The 21,012-nt window shown below is 38.3% G+C and overlaps 1 protein-coding gene across 4 annotated transcripts in view; it reads left to right on the forward strand.

The window, feature by feature from the left end:
- Window positions 1–21,012, forward strand: part of SNCAIP (synuclein alpha interacting protein) — a 166,869-nt gene that overhangs the window by 26,115 nt on the left and 119,742 nt on the right. Inside the window, exon 1 of one of the 4 annotated variants that reach the window (XM_066382093.1) lies at window positions 12,548–12,617. The exons of the other annotated variants lie outside the window; for them this stretch is intronic. The gene's annotated coding sequence lies outside the window, so the exon portion shown is untranslated. Of the gene's footprint in view, window positions 1–12,547; window positions 12,618–21,012 lie in introns of those variants that run through there. 4 annotated transcript variants of the gene reach the window in all.

Raw genomic sequence — 21,012 nt, forward strand, 5'->3', positions numbered from 1 at the left:
TGTATGTAGATGGACTGTGGGAGAAGTTGGGGGTGACTCTGTAGACATGCAAGTGTTACCACTGAAAGGCAGATGGGGTGGAACTGGAGGAGAACCCGTTCTGCTGTGCCATTTAAATGTTCTTCTCCCTAGCCTGCTGGCTGAGGGAGCCTGGTGACAGTGAAGCGTGGAAGGGGGGAGCGCAGACAGCCATTGCCTGTCTGTGCTTTGAGGCACACTAGAGCAAGCCATGGGGGAAGCAAGGGACAGAAGAGAAAGGCTTTCTGGAAGAGGTAGCCAGGCTTTTAGGGAAATGGATTGCCTGTCTTAGACTCTGAGAACACACGAAGACACTGGCTAGTGTTAGGTAAATTGAAAGAGTGAAGAATTTCTCCCTGACCTATTTGGTAGAGAGACATGGCCGCTTGGGAGAAAATAACCCATTAAGATTAGAAATAAGAATGAAATAGCTGAGCTTGTACAAACTTCACATAGTGTACAGAAAGAGGTTAGCACAAAGATAGGGCCATAAATCAGAGATTAAGCAGCATGGCACAGAAGGGCGAGTGTTTCTGTAATTGTAAAGTGAGCTTTGAAGCAAAAGGTGAAGCTGAGCTTTTCAAATTGCTAGACTGTCACTGTTTGTTTATGAGCCAAGATAAAACTCATTTTTAGATAAATGACTAAATTGAAATACTATAATGTGTACCATTCAAGTGCTGTTATAGTTTTAAAATGTGACTATAAAAATGTCACATTGTTACGGAACCTATTTGTGGTTTAGGTGTTTTCCGAGTTCTATCTGCTCAGTTTATTGACTCCCACTAGGCTTAAGGCTTTACTGCAGCCTGCCTTGTGTAGGATACACAGGAGTTACTGTAAAAGTAAGATCTAGTTCTCTCTCCCTCACATAGCCCTGAAGAGTCTCTGGAACTCTTTAAACCAGAACTGTTATTGTCAATGATAATGTTAGATGAAGTAGAAATAAAGGCACTTTGTTTACAGAGACCACACCTGATGGCCAGAAAAGCAGTGGCTCTTCATAATTCAAGAGCATATTTAATTTGCAACTTTATACCCTACATTGTAGTTGTTCTGCCATTTCCCTTGTGGTGTCTCTCTGCCACATTTAACCAAGGCAGTGCTTTTGCTATATGGGTGGGGCAAAAGTAGGTTTACAGTTGTTTGTATGGAAAATAACACAAGAATTAATAAATAACAATACAAGAATAAACTGTGTTTCCCGTACTTAAAACTGTAAACCTATTTGCCCCACCCTGTATAACTCATTAAAAAACCTGTGCAAGACAGCACCACAGCAGTGGTCCTGGCATTTAGTGTGCCTTATGGGTTATGAATGGAAATTTACCCGTGTTAGTAAATCACATTTTACATTTTATCATAGGTCACAGTGGGCTGAACTGTTTGGAGACAAGTGATGATAGTTCAGAAATAATGGGGCAATGGAATGTATGCTATGATGGATGTGGAGGAGGTGGCGGCCACAAGAGGTGGTAGATCCATATGGAAAACTGAGCTTTGTAAAGAAGAGAGAAGTTAATCAAGACCATGGGTCAGGTAGTGACGTAAGAAGATGCTATAGCAGGCTAGCATTCTGTAAAGAGTTTGTAGGAAGAGGAACTCAAGGAAAATGAAAATAGAATGGCAAACTATAGCAAACACAAACATACCATGTACAGGTACTGTCCTAAATGCTTTGCATATGTCAACTCGTTGAATCTTCACAATAGCCCAGTGGGATAGGATTGATTAACATCTCTACTATACAGATGAAAGGAAAAAATGAAGCATAAAAATTTTTAAAATGACTTGCCTAAGTCAAACAGCTAACAAGAGGCCCAGCTGGGATTTGAACCAGGAACCTCAGATCCGAGCCCATGCTCTTGATCATGAGACTGTATTGTCTCTTTCAGACATGGGTGACAAATTAAGGTGATTGTTTTAAAAGAGTTTATTGTGTGAAAGAATGAGTTGGCAGTCAGGTTCTTTGTTTAACGTCTAATTCAAACTCAAGACAGTTACAGCTGAGAAGTGAAGAGTAAAAGAGGACACACAAGTTCATGTCCATGGACACCAAATCGTAAAATTGAGGGAAAACAGGGTGGTTTAGAGAAAAAATAACAGCAAAGCCTCATCTGGGAACTGTGGATTCATATTAGAAAAAGTTGTTTCTTTTTAAAGTTTTATTCTGCAGTTGAAAAATATCATGCAAATTTACAGCGGTCCCAGATTAAATAGTATATGAAATAATTTATTGTTACTACTATACAGATGAATAAATCACTGGTTTTGGCGAAGTGCCCAGTAATTTGTGAATGATTCCTTCAACTTATTATCCTTGGGCAAAAGCTGATATTGATGTTATAGGTGTGGATGTAGTTACTGCAGTTTTCAGGAAATGTTATTGAATTGCAAGAGATATTATTAAATCAGTGTAGATGTGACTGAAAGTTACTTTTAAATGTATTTGACAAAGCGCCTTCACTTTTAACAACTAACACAGTTAAAAAGGTGGGAGGAAGACTTTTAGGCAACATAAATATATATTTTCAAGCAATTTCCCATTTCCTTTTTGTTGACAATGTAGATACTGTATAATCTTATTTTAAACAGAAACAAACCTAATGTTTTAGCATTCATCTTTAGTGGAATATAGTTATTGGGAGGGGGGGACAGTTTTATAAAGAAATTTGAGTTGAATATAATTGCCAAGGACCCAAAAGACAGGTTATATCTAAGGTATTGTCTCTATAGTGTCAAAATAACTGCTTAGTTTGATTAAGCATTCAATTCCACAATCAAATAGGAACAACCAATCAATTTGGCTAAGTTAACCTGTTTTTATTTTTTCTCTCATCTTCCTCAATCAAAAGTACCCATTTGTAGTTTTAGATAAAGCAGGTACACGAGCTCTGATGAAAAATGAAATGTGTTTCAGTCATGATGGTATTGGAAGCCCGACGTTGGTAACCTGTAAAGCACGCTTGAGTTGGGGCAGCTGGTTTCTTTGGACTGTTATACATCAGGGTCCTGATGGTTTGTGTTGTACATCAGGTTCCCTTGGAAACGGACTCCAGAGGAAAGTTCATTAGAGAGTTTTCTTGACAACGCCTGTGGAGGGAAGGAAGCAGACGTGGGCAGGAGGAGGAGTTGGGCTATGATGCCGTCTCACCAAAGGCCTCTGCTGTCCTGTAGATCAGTGGTCCCCAACCTTTTTTGGGCCACGGACCGGTTTAATGTCAGAAAATATTTTCAATTTCCGGCCTTTAGGGTGGGATGGATAAATGGATCACGTGACCGAGACAAGCGTCAAGAGTGAGGCTTAGATGGATGTAACAGAGGGAATCTGGTCATTTTTTAAAAATAAAACATCGTTCAGACTTAAATATAAATAAAACGGAAATAATGTAAGTTATTTATTCTTTTTCTGCGGACCGGTACCAAATGGCCCACGGACCGGTACCGGTCCGTGGCCCGGGGGTTGGGGACCACTGCTGTAGAGAGCTCTGAAGTGAGGCGTGCTCTTCAGCAGGGTACCAAGTTGGGGCAAGGGGGCCTGGCCTGTGTGAGTCCATGGCAGCCGGTCATGGGGTACAGTAAACTTCTGGAGGCTCTCTCTAAGCAAAGGCAATCCCCAGAGAAGGCCTATAGCTGAGGGCTTTCCTTCTTAGCAGCTAGGACAGTAAGTCCTTCGGTCTCAAAAGGGAATCTGGGTAACACACGATAGTCCCTTCTATAGTAACTGACTAAGATATTTTGCCATTTTAAGGAAAATAAATGGAAATAATAAAAAATAATATCTACATTTTTGGGGGGGACATTTAAGTTATACCATATAGAGTTATCACTGAAGTCTCCTTTGTACAAAGAAAATACAGCTAAAAGAACTTTTGTTCCCTGGATAAGTCTTTTTTTGTATTGAAAAGAGGAAGAAGTCATATGTTTAGTTATATACTGATAATCAGGACAGAGAGAGAGAGAGATAAAGTGAGTTGACTAACAATAGATAAAAGTGAGCCACTTTTAGTCTTATGCACTGTATTAGGCTTATGTTAGGAACTTACTGTATTATTTATTCTGTGTAACTCCTCTGTGAGGAAGGTACTGTTGTCCTGATTCTACTGATAGATAAACAGACTCAGAGAGGTTAAGTGACTTGTCCAAAATCACACAGCTACTTCGTGGTGTAGTCATGACTCTAAGCCAGTTCTGCCCAAATCACAGTTCTTTTTCTTAGGTCCCATACTGTGTTGTTGGTTCTAATCCTTGAACTTTAGCCAGAGATTTTCTAGTTCAGAAGAAAACTGTTCACCTTTGTTTTAATGATGTTTCTTTATCCAGCTTCTTGTCCTTAAAAAACTCAGAAATTTCACTTTAAACTGAGTGTGTCTTGTATTTGATTCTTGCCACAGCTTCTGGAGGTAAAAGGCAAGTGTTTTTATCCCCTCTTTAGCAGGACTGTAGTTCTGATAACAGTGACCCAGCATCCTATGGGAACGGGTCCATTCTGGGATGACTACTGCCCTATACTTCTGCCCCCATTTAATAGATGATATAGCAGGTAACTGAAACTTGTGATGCTAAAATGGGGTGAGAGGTGACACTGATTCTAAATCCTATGCTTGATTTCCCCTTCAGTGGGATTAACATGGGGAAAGAAAAATGTGTGTATATGTATGTACGTTAAGTACAGAAACAAACTAACCTTTAAATAACCCTCCAATATAATCATTTTATTTATTATGAAGAGATTCTGGGACCAGTAGAAGGAAATCATTTGAGTGGCTACTAATAAAAATATAAGTATATGCACTTAAAGTGTGTGACATTTGAAATGAATGTATCCCTCATTTAGGTTAGAATAACTTCCTGTGGGCTTCTCATTTGATTGGAATGTCTGAACTATATACTATATACGTACTATGTTCCGCATTCTGAGAGAATATGGTTGGCTGATCCCCACAGTTGAATCAGGTTACAAATGATACAACACTTGTACTGCTCTGTGAGTGTCGGCTTCCTCCAGTTTGTTTTTGACGACACACAATTGAACTAGACAAGGTTCTCTTGTTCCTTTGCTTATTTTAATAGGGTACTGCTTGTGTCAGATAATCCAGGAGAATTTTAAGGTATTTTTCAGATTTTTATATAATATTTTTCTTCTGTAGTTAAAAAAAAGGAATAAGGAGAGTCACTGTAATATTTTTAGTCAACATATTTTTTGATACAGTGAAGTAAATGACATATCTCAATCTGAAGTATTTTACGCCTTTTATCAAGCAACTGTTTGTTCATATGTCTTTGGTTTTAGTTCGGTATTAATTCAATGGAGGGTTTTGAGAATTATTGGATGGAACAGATATTTCTGCATGATTGATTCAGTGTCCTATATATTGTATAATTGCATTATAAATTATTTGGGACTTTAGTATTAAAAACAGATGACAGTATGTTTGCTTTTTAAAATGTAGAATTAAGGATATCATTATATAAACATATAAATATTTTAATACATCATAAACACATATGCATGCATGTTCGTTAACAGCAAGTCAGTCAGCTTAAAAATATGCATTCACAATTTATCAGTATTATTCTAAACATCTATAAACTGGATTATACTACTTGTGCTAGAGTCAAGACCAACTAAAAGTTTATTACTTTTATTGTTCTGGGTATTAAAATGGTCACAGGATGACAGTAATACCATTTCATATCTATACATACATATATTAAGTTATGCTGACATTGGCAATTATAACAGTTTCTGAATGAGAACCAAATTAAAGATGCCTTTGAGTTCTCTTTTTTCCATTAAGTACTAATACTATATCTTGAGAATTCATAAACGTAGAACGATTTAGTACCTTCAGGTCTCAACGTTATTTTAGATCCCCACAGTATTTGAATGAGGTTTTGTGTGTTATTTGAGTCTGCTGGCCCAACTCTTCAAGGCAATGCTCATTTCCTAAAAGCTCTTTATGGGCTAAACATAAGAGCGGGATTCACACGCACCTCTCTGCTTCTAGGGCAGGGATCCAAAATCACATGCGTAAGGAGGCAGGAAGTACTTGGATACCGCGAGGGGACTTGGAAACGATACAGTTGGGGGCGGTGGAAACTGGCAAATTGAATGGGCGGGCCTGGTCTGAAGGAAGCAGCTGGGTTTGTGATCATTTGGGAAAGTAGTGCCACTTTCTCCACATCTGATTTCCAAGAGAAGACAAAAATATGGATGTTTTTGTAAAATTCCTTATTTTTAGAACACCAAGTGGGCCAAATCAATCCCGTATGTGTGCTGCATGTGGCCCAAAGGCTGCCAGTGTTCACATTCCCATCTAAGTCATGGGAAACTGGAGTCCTGGGTTGTTTTGCCTGTTACGTGTATGGGTTGTCAGTGCAGCTTGAGTAGGAAGCTAATGACCTTAATGGAATCTTCAAAAGAGAATCAAAACCAACTTTGGGTAAGTTTACATTTTATTCTTCAAGTGTGAAAAATAGAATGACCCTCCAGTTTTCTAGTTTAAACCAGGGGTATATGTACTTTCAGCCAGAAGGGGGCGGGGGACTTGGAATCCCGTTTCACTTGTAATACTGTGTTTTATTAATGATTGGTCCAAAATTGGATACCGAATTTCCTCTTTCCCACTTACATCTCACTGTGAGGTTTCCTGACTTGATTCAAGCCTTTGAGGCCAGTTTTTATCTGATCATTCGTCTGTCTGATATCCTTTATATGTTTTTATAACATTTTTAACAGAAAAGTGTAAGTGCTATTTATGGAAAGCAAGCTGGTCGGTGGGGAAGGGTCTCTTGTGATTTCTCAAGTTGTTTTCACATTCGACTGATACTGGCTTCTAGAACAGAAGTCTGGGAACTAACAATGAATGTTAGACCTCTGAACACAGCTTTCTTTCCTTTCCAAGTCTGTCTTCAGAGGGAGAGAGAAAAGATGAATGAGAATGGAAAATAGATGCTTGTAGCTGAGCAGGTTAATTATATTAATTTCAGACTCAACTCAGCTTGAAGACAATATAATAATCTATAAAAAATGGAATGCCAACAAGGAGCCAAACTACTATTACCTTTTTTTCCATTTTTCCTTTTTAGGAGTACAATATGTTATAGCAATCAGGAGCTCATAAATTGCCCTTACAAGCAGTTTAGAAAAAAACACTGTATTCAGAATTGGAAACCGTGGGGATATTCTTTTCCCTGTTGCACCTGAGGTATTTTTTCCATGTGTTGAGTTCTCAGTGGAGAACATGGGAATTCTGCTGTGCTTCTTGAACATGTGATGGATTGGGAGGGGTCAGGATGCAATTGAATTATTTAAAATATTGGGGAGCCAAATGTAAAGAGCACTCTGTAGTTATGTGCGCTTACTGTATATGTGACTATGGAGAAGCAAGCATTTCCCCGCCTGCGTACTAAGATACCTGGTAAGAGTTAAGCGGGGATGGGGACGGGCACAAGTGGAAGGGTGGGATGAAGCATTCCAGTCTGTTGTGTTTTTTTTTACAGAGACAGAGAGAGAGTCAGAGAGACGGATAGACAGGGACAGACAGACAGGAACAGAGAGAGATGAGAAGCATCAATCATTACTTTTTTGTTGCGACACCTTAGTTGTTCATTGATTGCTTTCTCATATGTGCTTTGACGGCAGGCTTTCAGCAGACTGAGTAACCCCTTGCTCAAGCCAGCAACCTTGGGTCCAAGCTGGTGAGCTTTTTTTTTTTTTTTTCCTCAAGCCAGATAAGCCTGCGCTCAAGCTGGCGACCTCAGGGTCTCGAACCTGTGTCCTCCACATCCCAGTCTGATGCGCTATCCACTGCGCCACCGCCTGGTCAGGCGAAGCATTCCAGTCTTCTCCAACATAAACCTCTCCCTTCCTTCTGCATGGAAGCTTAGCTTCCTCTCCTTCCTCAAAAATACTAAGACTTGCCAGGTACAAGACTAATGAGAACGGTTGACACTTCAAAACAAAGAAATGTTTCAACATATTTACAGCAGCCGTGAAAATAATTCAGAAAGTTAATCTGCCCTGAAAGGATTCAACTTAGTCAATTGTGCAAAACATCCTTAATATTTAGTATCATTGCGTTCTACAAGCAGAAATAATCACGTTTCTGACTCCTTTTTATGGAATTATGTGAGCGCTTATATTTCATTATTGCAAAGAAGCACGTGATCCTACAATTCCATGGAAATTATTTAAAGTGAATTTTACTACCTCTTCACCTGTGTCTAGACAAATTTATTAGGTACTTGCTGGTGGTGAGTAATACCTGTTTATTAAGCTGATTTTCAGGCTGCTTACATGAGAGCCTTCATAAATTAGCTTTAGTACCTTAGGATTTGAGCTTAAACGGAGATTAGGCACCCATAAATTGAATCAAGTGATCATTGACTAAGAGGGAAGAAAAATGCTTTTTAATGCATTTTTTGGCCCACTACCCCTCCCTTTCTTTTAACCCCAAGAGCCTGCTTTACCATAAAGAGGACATATGTAAAGTTAAACTCTCCTAGCACCAGAAATACCTACTTCATGTCTTGGCTAACCAGGGAGGATAATCAGCACCTTGTCTCTCTTCAGACTGGCAGGGTACATTTTTCAAGTGTTGAAAGAGAAGTATACAGAGCTCACAGGTTGAGTAGTCTCAATTCCCTGGCCTCATGGAGATTTTGAAACTTAAGTTGTTTTCAGTTGTCAGGGTAATGTACTGTGGTCAGTTAAATGAATTGGGTACCTTAGTCATCAGTATTTTCTAGCTAATACATAAAAATCAGGAGTGCATGCTCTGAAACATGAAAACTGACATTATTCCTAGAAAGGCTTATTTTGTATAGTTTTATGGTACTTGAATGAAAGGAACAATCTCTCACCGATCAGGCTGTAGATCACCCGCCGTTGATGTTAGTATAGCCAATGTTATCATTTGTTTTGGTGTTTCCTTTCTTCCACCTCTCTTTTCTTCTCAACGGTTGATCCACTATTGTCTTGTTACCCAAGTACTTAGGTCAAAGGGTAGAGAAGACTGAGCAGGGCCGTTTGGGGAAGGGAATACTGGAACCAGCACTGATCTGTTCCCTCCCAGTGGGAGTCACTTCTCCCAGTGCACAGTCCTCAGGTAATGTCCACAGGGACAACTGTAGGGTTCAGGGGCTTTGGTAAGCAAAGATTTGGGATCCTTTTACCATGAATCAGTTCATGGATATGGATTTTAATGCTTAAGAAAAAGTGGAATTGTTTTAATTCACATCAGTTAATTACACCACTAATAGCTGCCAGTCATTATTGATTCCTAATGGAGTGCCCAGTGAAGTGCAGATACTCTCAGATGTTGCCTTGTTTGATCCTTACTACAGTGCTAGGGGGAACTTTGATGACCATTGTCCCCAATTGACAGATGAAGAAGCTGGTCTTATAGATTGCTTAAGGAACTTGCCTATGGTCGTTCTTCATGTAATTGGTGGTAAAAGGACTCAATCCTGGCTCCTAAGCTTATACTCTTAACTTGGCCATGTGTCCTCCCAACTGCCTGATTTACTCACCAGTATATGCAATGCATTTCACAATGTTAGCTTCCTTGATTCTGTCACTTGTTTTCATGGTGACAGTATGATAAGCAGGCATTGCTCTTTTTTCCAGTGACAGAATGGTTAAGATATAGTGTTCTTAGATGGTGTATGAAATGTTTACAATTGATATGTGAAACTCCATCTCCATATTTGCTTTAAGTAAAACAAAATAGAATGTCTTTTCTTGCTTCTTAAACTTGTGATTACACTTGTATTGGGAGAGATCTCATGACAGATGGTATCTTAAAATAGTTTTCGCAGATCTGTTCTTGAGTTAAAACTATAGACGTCCTTAATACCAACCAGACTTTTCAATGACACAATAAAATCCAAAGATTTTAATGTTGAAAATTATTTAGGTGCTTAGCTCTCAGGCTGAATTAACCAAGTAGAATTTTCTGCTTGCTTCTTAGTTGTGTATAGCTAAATATTTGCATAGGGAACTAAACTCTTGCCAGTCAAGTAGTTCTCTCATGTTCTCCATTCTTCTCACTATCCTCCTATCAGTTATTATTGACTGAAATCTTTCATTCAAGTACAAACTCCGCCTTAGAGTAGGAACACGTGTTACAAATTCAATAATTTGAACCGGGGACTCTTGATATTAGTGCAAATTTTAATTATAGGATATTTGAAAGAACAACAATATGGTTATTATATGTAAGCAGTTATTTAAACTGAAGTTTAAGGGTTAGTGATTATCTCTTGCTTTAATGAATCACTAAGACTTTTTAATAAATAAGTTCTGCATAGATATTCTTAAAGTAAAGGAGGATATGCTGTTGTTTTCTTTTGAGTAGGCGTGGAGGGTTTTGGAGAGGCCAGGCATGCCTCATTCTCTATGATAGGGTTTCTAAACCTGGTCCTACTGACATTTTGGGTCAGATAATTTGGTTTTGTGGGGGCTGTCCCTTTGCATTGGAGGCTGTTTAGCAGCATCTTCGGCCTGTACCCACTGGCTGGTTCTCCAGATGAGAAACCATGGTTAGAAAGGGATCAAAAGATTAGCTCTGTTGATCATGAGGCCAAGGAAGGGAATATGGCTAGTGAGGTCTAGGGCCAAGCCAGGTTGTTTATTGTGTCCTTTTCCGACTTGTCTGCTTAGGTGTCATCTTACCAGACCTTCCATAATCTACTTTATTAAAAAATAGCATTACTCTGTGACTGTCACTCTCATCTCTTCTGTTTATCTTCCCATCCCCCTCTCAACTTGAAGGTATGTGTTTACCTATTATCTTCTTCCCCCATCAGAATGTAAGCTAAATGAAAGCAGGACATTTGTGTTTTATTCAATACTATAAATTCAGAGCATAGATCAATGCCTAGCACATCATTTGTAATTCATGAATAATTGTTGACTAAATGAGCCGATTAGTTAGAGACACTTGCTGTAAAAAGATAAAGAGTGAAGATATTAAAGATCGCAAATATAGCTTAAAATAAATTGTTGAGTGGAGAAGCCCAGCTTCAAATATGATAATTCTACCTAATGGTTTTAGAATGAATGATTCCATAATTGAGATTTAGGTTTTTCCTTCATCTAATGTAATTAGTTTTACTAGAGTCTATTTTTCATGTCAAGCTTCAGATAAGAGAAAGCTTTGAGCTGTAAAGAAATGAGGGAATGCCCAGATGGTGCTTGAAATGAGAAGACAATAGGGAAATACCAACACTTCTTATAAAAGCAATAATTGAACATGTCAGTAAGCAAAAGGCCAGCATCAGGTGGTTTCACTGGAAGGTATGGAAGGACAAACACAATAATCCTTTTAATACTTATTTGTAATTTCAGAACTAACAGCTGAAGTTTGGGATTTTCAGCCGATAATTTATTCATTGAGTTTACAATTTTTATTTTATATTTTCAAAATTTTACTTGTTTCATACTTATTGATTTAGCTCCCTAAATTTAATTAATTGCAAATATTTTAAAGTAGTTTTGCAGTTTTGAATTGAAGTAGATGTCTTTAGTAGGAAATGTGCATTTCATTAAAAAGATAGAACACAAAATCCTTGGGTTAGTTGAAAGGTCCGGAAATGAATGGCTAATATGCGGCAAGCTTATCAAAAACTAGATATATGCCCTGGCCGGTTGGCTCAGCGGTAGAGCGTAGGCCTGGCGTGCGGGGGACCCGGGTTCGATTCCCGGCCAGGGCACATAGGAGAAGTGCCCATTTGCTTCTCCACCCCCACCCCCTCCTTCCTCTCTGTCTCTCTCTTCCCCTCCCGCAGCCAAGGCTCCATTGGAGCAAAGATGGCCCGGGCGCTGGGGATGGCTCCTTGGCCTCTGCCCCAGGCGTTAGAGTGGCTCTGGTCGCGACAGAGCGACCCCCCGGAGGGGCAGAGCATCGCCCCCTGGTGGGCAGAGCGTTGCCCCTGGTGGGCGTGCCGGGTGGATCCCGGTGGGGCGCATGCGGGAGTCTGTCTGACTGTCTCTCCCTGTTTCCAGCTTCAGAAAAATACAAAAAAAAAAAAAAAAAAAAAATAGATATACATTGCACCAAATGTGTTTTGGTCTTGAAAAATTATGGATATATATAGGGGCAAGGTGAAGAATGCAGCCCTTGCAAGCTGTGTACTGAACACCACTGAAATTTTAAATGACAAGAATTACCTACGTGGCCATGGGCAGATGCCAGAATTCACTAGTATCATCAACAAAAGGGGTGTGACAGTTTATCTTTTAAAAAATGTTAATATCAAATTTATTTTTGTTGGTTGATTAGAGTGCCCTCATGTATTTCTTAATTATACTGCTTATTTAGCTATTTCAAAGACCATAATATTTCTTAGTTTTAAACATAGGTTCAATATAATTAATAAAAATACTGGATTGTTTTTGTTTTGTTTCACCTTTCCCCATACGTGCTTCCTGTGGTATGCTAACATATATCTGAAGAGTGCAAGGCAAGCCCAGGGCTGTGGATTGGCACCTGCTTATTGCTTGCAAAAGTGGAAGAACCCAAGTAAATATTCAACGCTACGCCTCTATTTGATGGGACTAGGAGAACAGTTGACTCACCCAGTCTCACACAGTGAGTTAGTGCTAGATCCTTGACTGAGCTCTAGCACTCATTATCTCTATTCATTGTTATTCTCGTCTTCTGTTTGTGGTATAGTATGGCCACATCTTAGCCTTCCTATTTTATAACATTGGTCAACATCTGGAGTCAGGGTTTTTTTGTATAGTTTCATAATAATAATGGGATGAGTGGAGGTGACAGGGAACAAAGAAAGAGAGAAAACAGTACAGGACTGCTATTCCCTGAAATTCTGATAGCAGAAAATTTAAAAAATATGTCCAATTAATAGATATGTTAAGTTTGTGTTAGGTGCAAAACATCATAAAAGTTGATACGGTGGATAAAGATGAGTCTGATCTTGCCCTGCCCTAGAGGTTCAAGTAAATCATGCTTCTTGATCTTTTGGATACTCAACAGAATGGCTTACATAGTCTGGATTGGCTGGTAGCATTATTTATTTATTTTATTTTACTTTATTTTTTTTACAGAGACAGAGAGAGCCAGAGAGAGGGATAGACAGGGACAGACAGACAGGAACAGAGAGATGAGAAGCATTAATCATTAGTTTTTCATTGCGCGTAGCAACACCTTAGTTGTTCATTGATTGCTTTCTCATCTGTGGCTTGACCGCGGGCCTTCAGCAGACCGAGTAACCCCTTGCTCAAGCCAGCGACCTTGGGCTCAAGCTGGTGAGCTTTTGCTTAAACCAGATGAGCCCACGCTCAAGCTGGCAACCTCGGGGTCTCGAACCTGGGTCTTCCACATCCCAGTTCGATGTTCTATCCACTGCACCACCACCTGGTCAGGCTATTATTTTTTATAATGAACAAACTTTGTTTATTGATTTTAGCAAGAGAGAAAGGGAGGGAGGGAGAGAGACAGAAACATCAATCTGTGTCTCTATGTGCCCTGACTGGTGATTGAACTAGCCACCTCTGCTCTTTCAGAGGATGCTCTAACCAGCCGAGCTGTCTGACCAGGGCTGACTTATAACATTTTTGTCGTTTTTTAGAATCATCTCAGAGACTTTAAAAAAAACTCAAAAGTATATTTCATTCATTCCACGATTTGTTCTATGTGGCTTTATATTTTCTAAGTATATTCACATCACTGAAAGAGGTTTAAAGTAGGAATAGACCTTGTCTCAAGTAGCTGATGAGTTTTCCAAAGTTGAAAATAACACTTCCTCTTTTCATTCAAGTAGAAGACAATTTGACCAATAAATTCAATTATAGCCTATCTCTTGCAAAGCATAGATTTAGAGCTGTAAAATTATTAGCAATACTCTCCCAGACAGCTGAATCAGAAGACACTTGAATACACATCTTCCTTCTAGTTATTGAATAATAGGACTTACACAATTTTTTTCCTAATAACTTACTGGAATTTGGGTAAGTAAAAATAAGGTTGAAGTGACCTATTTAATCTATTTTGATATATCCAGTTAATGGTAGTGTAAAGCTGAGAAATCAATTTTAAAACCTTTTAATAGCCATATAGAAAGTAATAACTTTATTGACTACTGAGATATTTGAACTGCAGATTTGTAATGGAAACTAACGATATGGATATAATGAAAGCAGTTGTTAATGGATCGTGTAGGATTTTTTTCCCATCGTACTAACTATATTACCACATAATTAGAACAGAATTAGAAGCAAGTTTTCCAGGAATGATTCCCAGATGTGAGTGAGCTCATTTTTATCATTAGATTAGAGATAGCTCAATGTTTTAATGCTGCTGAAGCAAAAAACATGTACTTGAGTAGAGTCTTCAAGAAGCCACTGCTATTCGATATTTTTCATTTTATCCAAAAATTATTTGAAGAGGTAGGCTATGAAGTCCTTGTCAGCCATAATATATTACCGCTTTCTGGAAGGTCTGTGCAAGAAATGCTTTTCAAAGCTTGCTGGGATAAAGTGGCGATCATTGCATCTTTACCGCAAAGAACATCTGTTTACCAGCTCTGCTTTCTTTGACCGGTTGTAAGAACACTTCAGGGAATGATTTCTTTTTTGTCCCTTGACAGGCTTCTGTGCTTGAGGCCCGACTACAAAGATTACAGTAGGAAGGGTTTCTGTGCGTGTGCGTGTGCGTGTCTAAGTACACGTGTGTACATGTGCGTATATGTGTAGAGCATGGTCAAATCATAAGCATAGCCACATATGAGTATGTTTTGTTTCTGCAGATAATTTGGAAGTTCTTGGTATTTTCATATATGTGTAGATAGACACCCTCAATTTGAAAAAAATTAAATATTGGTTTTCCTATGTCTTCCTTCTAATTTCTCAATTTCTAGAAATGCTTTGCAGTTTTAACTAGAATAATGCCTTCGATGTTGCGCCCCCATGTGTATTTATACAGTTCTATTTGTGTCTTATTTGCAGACTGTTATTTAAAAAAGTATATTATGTCTTTTCGCCTGAAATAGAATTGCGAAGTTCTTTGAGGTAGGAGAAGTTGAATTTGGGAAACATTCATCCTGATTTTTGCTCTGATGCCATTTTCCCCCTTCTTCTTCTTAGCCTTTCACTATTTAGAATTACTAAGCATGATATGAGCAAACAAAATTATTGATAGTTTGTTTTTACCTCTTAAATTAAAACTGATTTTCAATATGTAAAAATGCTACAATTATTGATTATATTTATACTTTTCTCAAAATTCTGGAATTCCCTTTTATTATTTCAGATTCCAAGGGACATATAACTTTCATTCAAAATATTTTAACAGTTGAAATACAACTTGGAAAAATTTAAATTTCCAAGTATTTTATATGTTGCTTAAAGAAATGTGAAACATAGAAACAACTATTAATAAAGTTTATTTTTTCATATTTGTTAAGATATCTTTGTTCATTAAAGAAGAAAAAAGATTTAGAAACCTAGTTTTCACTTTTTGGACATTATGGTCTAGCGAATTGATATTATGCGTTATATATTAACGTTATGTCCTTGAATAAGTGGTGTGCTAACAGGAAACCTCATCATCTGACTCCTCACAGTTCAGTTGAGCTATCATAAGAGGAAACTATTCACTGATGAAATAACTAGTTATAAAAGTAGCCTTCTAAACCCACATCAAGTTAATGTTTCTATTAGTTGTTTTTGGGATGATTATAAGATGCTTATAACAATTTAATGCTAAAAATATAATGCACATGCAATGCAAATAACAAAAAAATTGACTGCAAGAAATCATTAATTCAAGGAAATTTATGATGCAAAAGTATCTGAATCAAATATAAATCCATTGATAAACGAGAATGCAACAGTGTTAGAGCAACGAACAGTTTAAAATGAGAGTGTAAAATGTTTGACACAAGTAGGTGTTTCATATGAGAATTGCTTTAGAATACAAGGATGGGAGAAACTCTTGGGGCAAATGATATTCAGTATTTTTTGCATAATAGCTCTGGTTTAGGCTGAAGTGTTGTATAATTTTGTCAGAAAAGAAAAATTATAACCCCCAAAAGTCAACCCTTGTTTCAGTCTTTACTTCCAGTCACAGCCACAATTATAGCTTAAATGTTGTTCCTTATATAATTTTTAATGAACTTAAGATAATAACCCAGTGTGATGTTTTATCATTTTTGTTAAAGTGTGGATTGACCTTTTCCTTTTTCCAGGTTTTCTCTGATAATGAAAACCTAAATAAAGCAGCAGTCTGAATTACCTATCGCCAGTAATTATGAATAGAATGTGCCTCACTTGTTTTTTCCATTTACAACCTAAAGTATTATTTGTCTCTTCTCAGAATATTAATTTAACACAGTCATTCTCAATTCTGCTCACACCTAAAAAATACCCAAGGAGTTTTAAAAAATACTGATGCCTACATTCCACTCCCAGAACAATTAAATTAGAATCTCTGACAGGTAGAGGTTGAACTAGTTTTGAAGCTTCACATGCGATTCGAATGAGTACCACTGATAGTACATCCAAAAAAAATTAAGGCTTCCAAAACTTAGCTTTACAACCAAATAAATGAATATATATATGGTTTTTCTTCTATTCACATGAACTGAAAACATCTTAAGATTTTCCCTTATATAAGTCAAATTTGTAAAAATAATGACAGCATATTAGGTTTTAGTGACAAGAAGGAGAATGTTCTTTTTTTTTTTTTGACAGAGACAGAGAGAGAGAGAGGGACAGATAGGGACAGCAGACAGGAGAGAGATGAGAAGCATCAATTCTTCGTTGCAGCTCCCTAGTTGTTCAGTGATTGCTTTCTCATATATGCTTTAACTGGGGGCTACAGCAGAGCGAGTGACCCCTTGCTCAAGCCAGCGACCTTGGGCTCAAGCCAGCGACCTCGGGCTTCAAGCCAGTGACCATGGGGTCATGTTTATGATCCCACGTTCCAGCCAGCAACCCAACCCCTCGCTCAGGTTGGTGAACCTCTGCTCAAGCCAGATGAGCCCACGCTCAAGCTGGTGACCTCGGAGTTTCAAACCTGGGTTCTCCGCATCCCAGTCTGATGCTCTATCCACTGCACCACCACCTGGTCAGGCAAAAGAGAATGTTCTTAAGAAAGACAACTCATTTCTGTATTTCTTCAGTTTATTTTCTCATGTTATTTCTCCTCTTTAGAGAAAACATCACAGTATTATCCGTGTTACTGTGAGGTCGAGGTCCTGGCAGGCAGGACCTCATCCTACCTCACTCCCCTAATCTCCTCTTTGTCCCATCCCATTATGCATGCTTCTCTAGCCACATAAGTGTACACTTTATTTCCCAAATCTATGGTGCTTCACTATTCTTTTAAATGTATTTATTGATATTAGAGTAAGAGGAACAGAGAGAGAGAGAGAAACATCGATTTATTGTTTCACTTATTTATGCATTCCTTGGCTGCTTCGACCCTGCAACCTTGGCATATTGGCATGGCGCTCTAACCAACTGAGATACCTACCCATCCAGGGCCACCATAATGCTTTTTAGGGAGCATTCTCTGTCCGTGGCTGTGCTGACTACCTATCACAGCCCCTTCAGCCAGTCTGTAGAACACCTCCCAACTTCCACAACTCTTGGCTCCTAAGTCAGCTGAGTAATCTTTAGGAAGAACAATTGTATTGTGTTCCTTCCTAACTGGATGTTATAATTTGCTCATGCTAGATAGACCCTCGGTATGTTCTTATTAAGTTAGGAAATGGTGAAAAAGGAAATAATGGTGGACAGAAACTCAAAGTTTCATTCCACTATAATACTAGTTTACTCTGTACAGATTTATTTCAAGAATTATATTTTCTTGGTCATGTTACACTTCTACATTTGGATTAAGTTATGCATGGCAATATCTGAATTCAGGAATCCATCCCTGTTGCAGGAACAAAAACTGCTCAGAGACCAGATGAAATGCACCAAGGGGCCGATGGGAGGCCACAGTCCTGGTCAGCAGATCAAAGGACTGAAGCCCCGTCCCCAGCCTCACGCAGATATTTATTAGCCAGTACAAATAACTCAAGGAAGCAGACAGCAGAAGTTTTCAGAGGGTGAAGTAAAGGACAAGAAACATGCTAATCTCTGTTCTGAGAGCCTAAACATTTCTGTGTTGCTGATTCTTATCCTGCTGTTCTGATGTTTCCACACCTACTGTCTCCAGTACAGGATCAGAGAGGCCCTTGGACTCTCAGCTGCTCAGGGCCTTCACCCTAGGCTGCCTCACTGTCTCTAATTGTTATCCTAACTGTATGTTTTCACAGCATGTTCCCATACATCCCAGCTGAAAACACTTGTAAATCCATAGTTAAGTTTGCAGATCTTTATGTTGTAGAGGAAGGACATATCAGGGGTAGTTGTTTAGATTCCATTCAAACATAAAACAATGATTTCTTCTTTTTTATTAATTCAGTTTTTCAGAATTAGTTTCAACTAATGGAATTATTTTTTAAAATTAGGATAATAGTTTTTTTACTTTATTATTTCAGTATACAGTAAATAGCTATTATAGTTTAGATTTGTGCATCCCTTTCATGCACAAAGAATAATATCTCATAAAGGGTTTACTAGGATTAAAGAGTTTTGCCTGAATTATTGTTGATTACTAGGAAAATCTTATAAATTGCCTTTCTGTATTTTAGCTCAGACTCTGACTCATAGCTCATCACTGACAAACTTTAATTACAAGGGTTTGGGGGCAACAACCATGTTATTTTAAGTTGTGTGTGTGTACGTGTGTGTGTGTGTGTGTGTGTGCATGTGCTAATGCGTGCAGTGAAGCCAGAAGGTCACATAATGTGTATGGCAGGGTCATTAGACATGTCTCCAAACCGCTTTCAGGATGCTTCCTGGCAGAGCCTGACAAGAAGGTGTGTCCCAGATGGGAAGATGCTATGAAAAGAGGGTCCAAGACGAGGTCGGGGTGTTCGCAATGAAGTAGGGAGAATAGGTTAGGGTGGTATTGAGGGATTTTTTGAGGCTTAACAAAAGCCAAACACCCAAGGCCATGTACTAGCTAAGATTCAGGATTTATTCTCTTTACAGTGTTGAGTACTGTTTACTTTCTCTAATCCTGAAGAGCTTTGTTAAAAAACATTAATTATGTGTCTAGCATATCAGTTCATCAGCTGTTGTGACCCAAATCTTATTTTCTTTTATCTCTGCTGTAGTTCCAACATTTTTCTGTTGATGCAGCATATTTACTTGATCTTCTCTTGGATATAAAATGTTACTTGCCCTGGCCAGTTGGCTCAGTGATAGCACGTTGGTCAGGGATGTGGAAGTCCCTGGTTCATTTCCTGGGCAGGGCACACAGGGGAAGCAACCATCTGCTTCTCCACTCTTCCCCCTCCTTTCTCTCTCTCCCTCCCCCTCACCCACAGCCATGGCTAGATTGGCTCAAGTGAGTTGGCCCCAGGTGCTGAGGATGGCTCCATGGCCTCACCTCAGCCACTAAAATAGCTCAGTTTCCAAGCAATGGAGCAATGGCCTCAGATAGGCAGAGCATCAGCCCCAGATGGGTTGCTGGGTGGATCCCAGTGGGGCGCATACAGGAATCTGTTTCTTTGCCTCCCTGCTTCTCACTTAAAAAAAATAAAGTGTAACTTTTTTATGATTTTGTTATCCTATCTAAATTCTGTGTTTTGGTACCTTCTCTCTTCATTTTACCTCTTCTCCCCCCCCCCCCATTAATAGATACAGTTTTTTATTTCAGTCAGAGGAAAATTATAAATTTAAACTGATGAAAGACATATTATTTCTTCTGTAGTGGTTGTGTACTTAGCATACTGGTATGCAGCTTTTTATGTTTTTTGTGTAACATCGTTAGGATTCAGGCAGGCCTGAACAAAGGGCAGTAATCAGTAGCATGCAGTATCTCCTCTCTGTTTGATTCAGCTATAACTGGGATGTCTGTATTGACCTCATTGCGGAAGGCTGGCTGTTCAGCAAATGTGGCCAACCCTAACCTAAAGCAACAGAGTTTGTTAAAATATGTCAGCTGCGTACCAGAAGACAAGATGATTGATTTGCTTAGAAGGAAGGATTGTTAGCAACGATGACCTCTTGTTTCCCCAAAATCAAGATACTGTGACCTCACCCACTGATACCTCCAGGAGGCAGGCCATATCTCACTCACCTCATAGCTGTGTTGGAAGCAAGGCGTTGGAAGCAACAAGGCTTAAGAATGATTGACAAAGTGTAGTTTTCAAAATCTTGGATTTTGATGATGTTTTCATATTTGTATTGAATTGGTACATGTCATATTGTCAGTAAAAGTTACTATCTTTTTGTCTCTATTCCTCTCATTAGATTTCATTCAGACCTTCCCAGAAAAATGAGTTACTTGTATGTATATCACTTCTGCATTGTCATCAAAGAGTACACCATGGTTTGGATAAAAATCTCAAAGGTCTTTTCAGAGTTTCCAGTGTAATTTTTTTTAACTATATGTTTTTAATAAGCCTTCTTTTAAAAAAAATATGTCGATGTGTTTAACAGCTTCTTGTAAATTATTGAAATTTTTATTGAGCTCTCATTAATAAGGCTAAAATCTACTTTTTAAAACTAAGTTGTCTTCTCTAATTACTGCATTTTCTACTTCTCTTACTAAAGGACAAACTGTAAATATGTGATTCCATTGATTTTTCTTGGTTTGCAAGATTCTGTGTACCGTAAATATTAGAAATCTTTCTTCATGGTTCCATGTATGGATGGCAAAACAGTCCCTTAATACAAAAAGAGATTCTTGCAGGTTTTTAAAAAATGTTTTTTAACCTCTTTAAAATTTTAGGTAGCTTTTAAGAAGTATTTATTGATTTACTATTAATGCAATGTATATTAACATAAATAACATATATTATTATTTTGAGATAAAATTTGACCTTATGGACCTCCTTAAGGACCTCCTTCATTCTAATGAAGGACAAAACTTGGAAATTAAATATTATTTGCCCTGGTTTATC

The sequence above is a fragment of the Saccopteryx leptura genome, chromosome 4 (genome assembly GCF_036850995.1).
Source record: "Saccopteryx leptura isolate mSacLep1 chromosome 4, mSacLep1_pri_phased_curated, whole genome shotgun sequence".
NCBI lineage: Eukaryota > Metazoa > Chordata > Mammalia > Chiroptera > Emballonuridae > Saccopteryx > Saccopteryx leptura.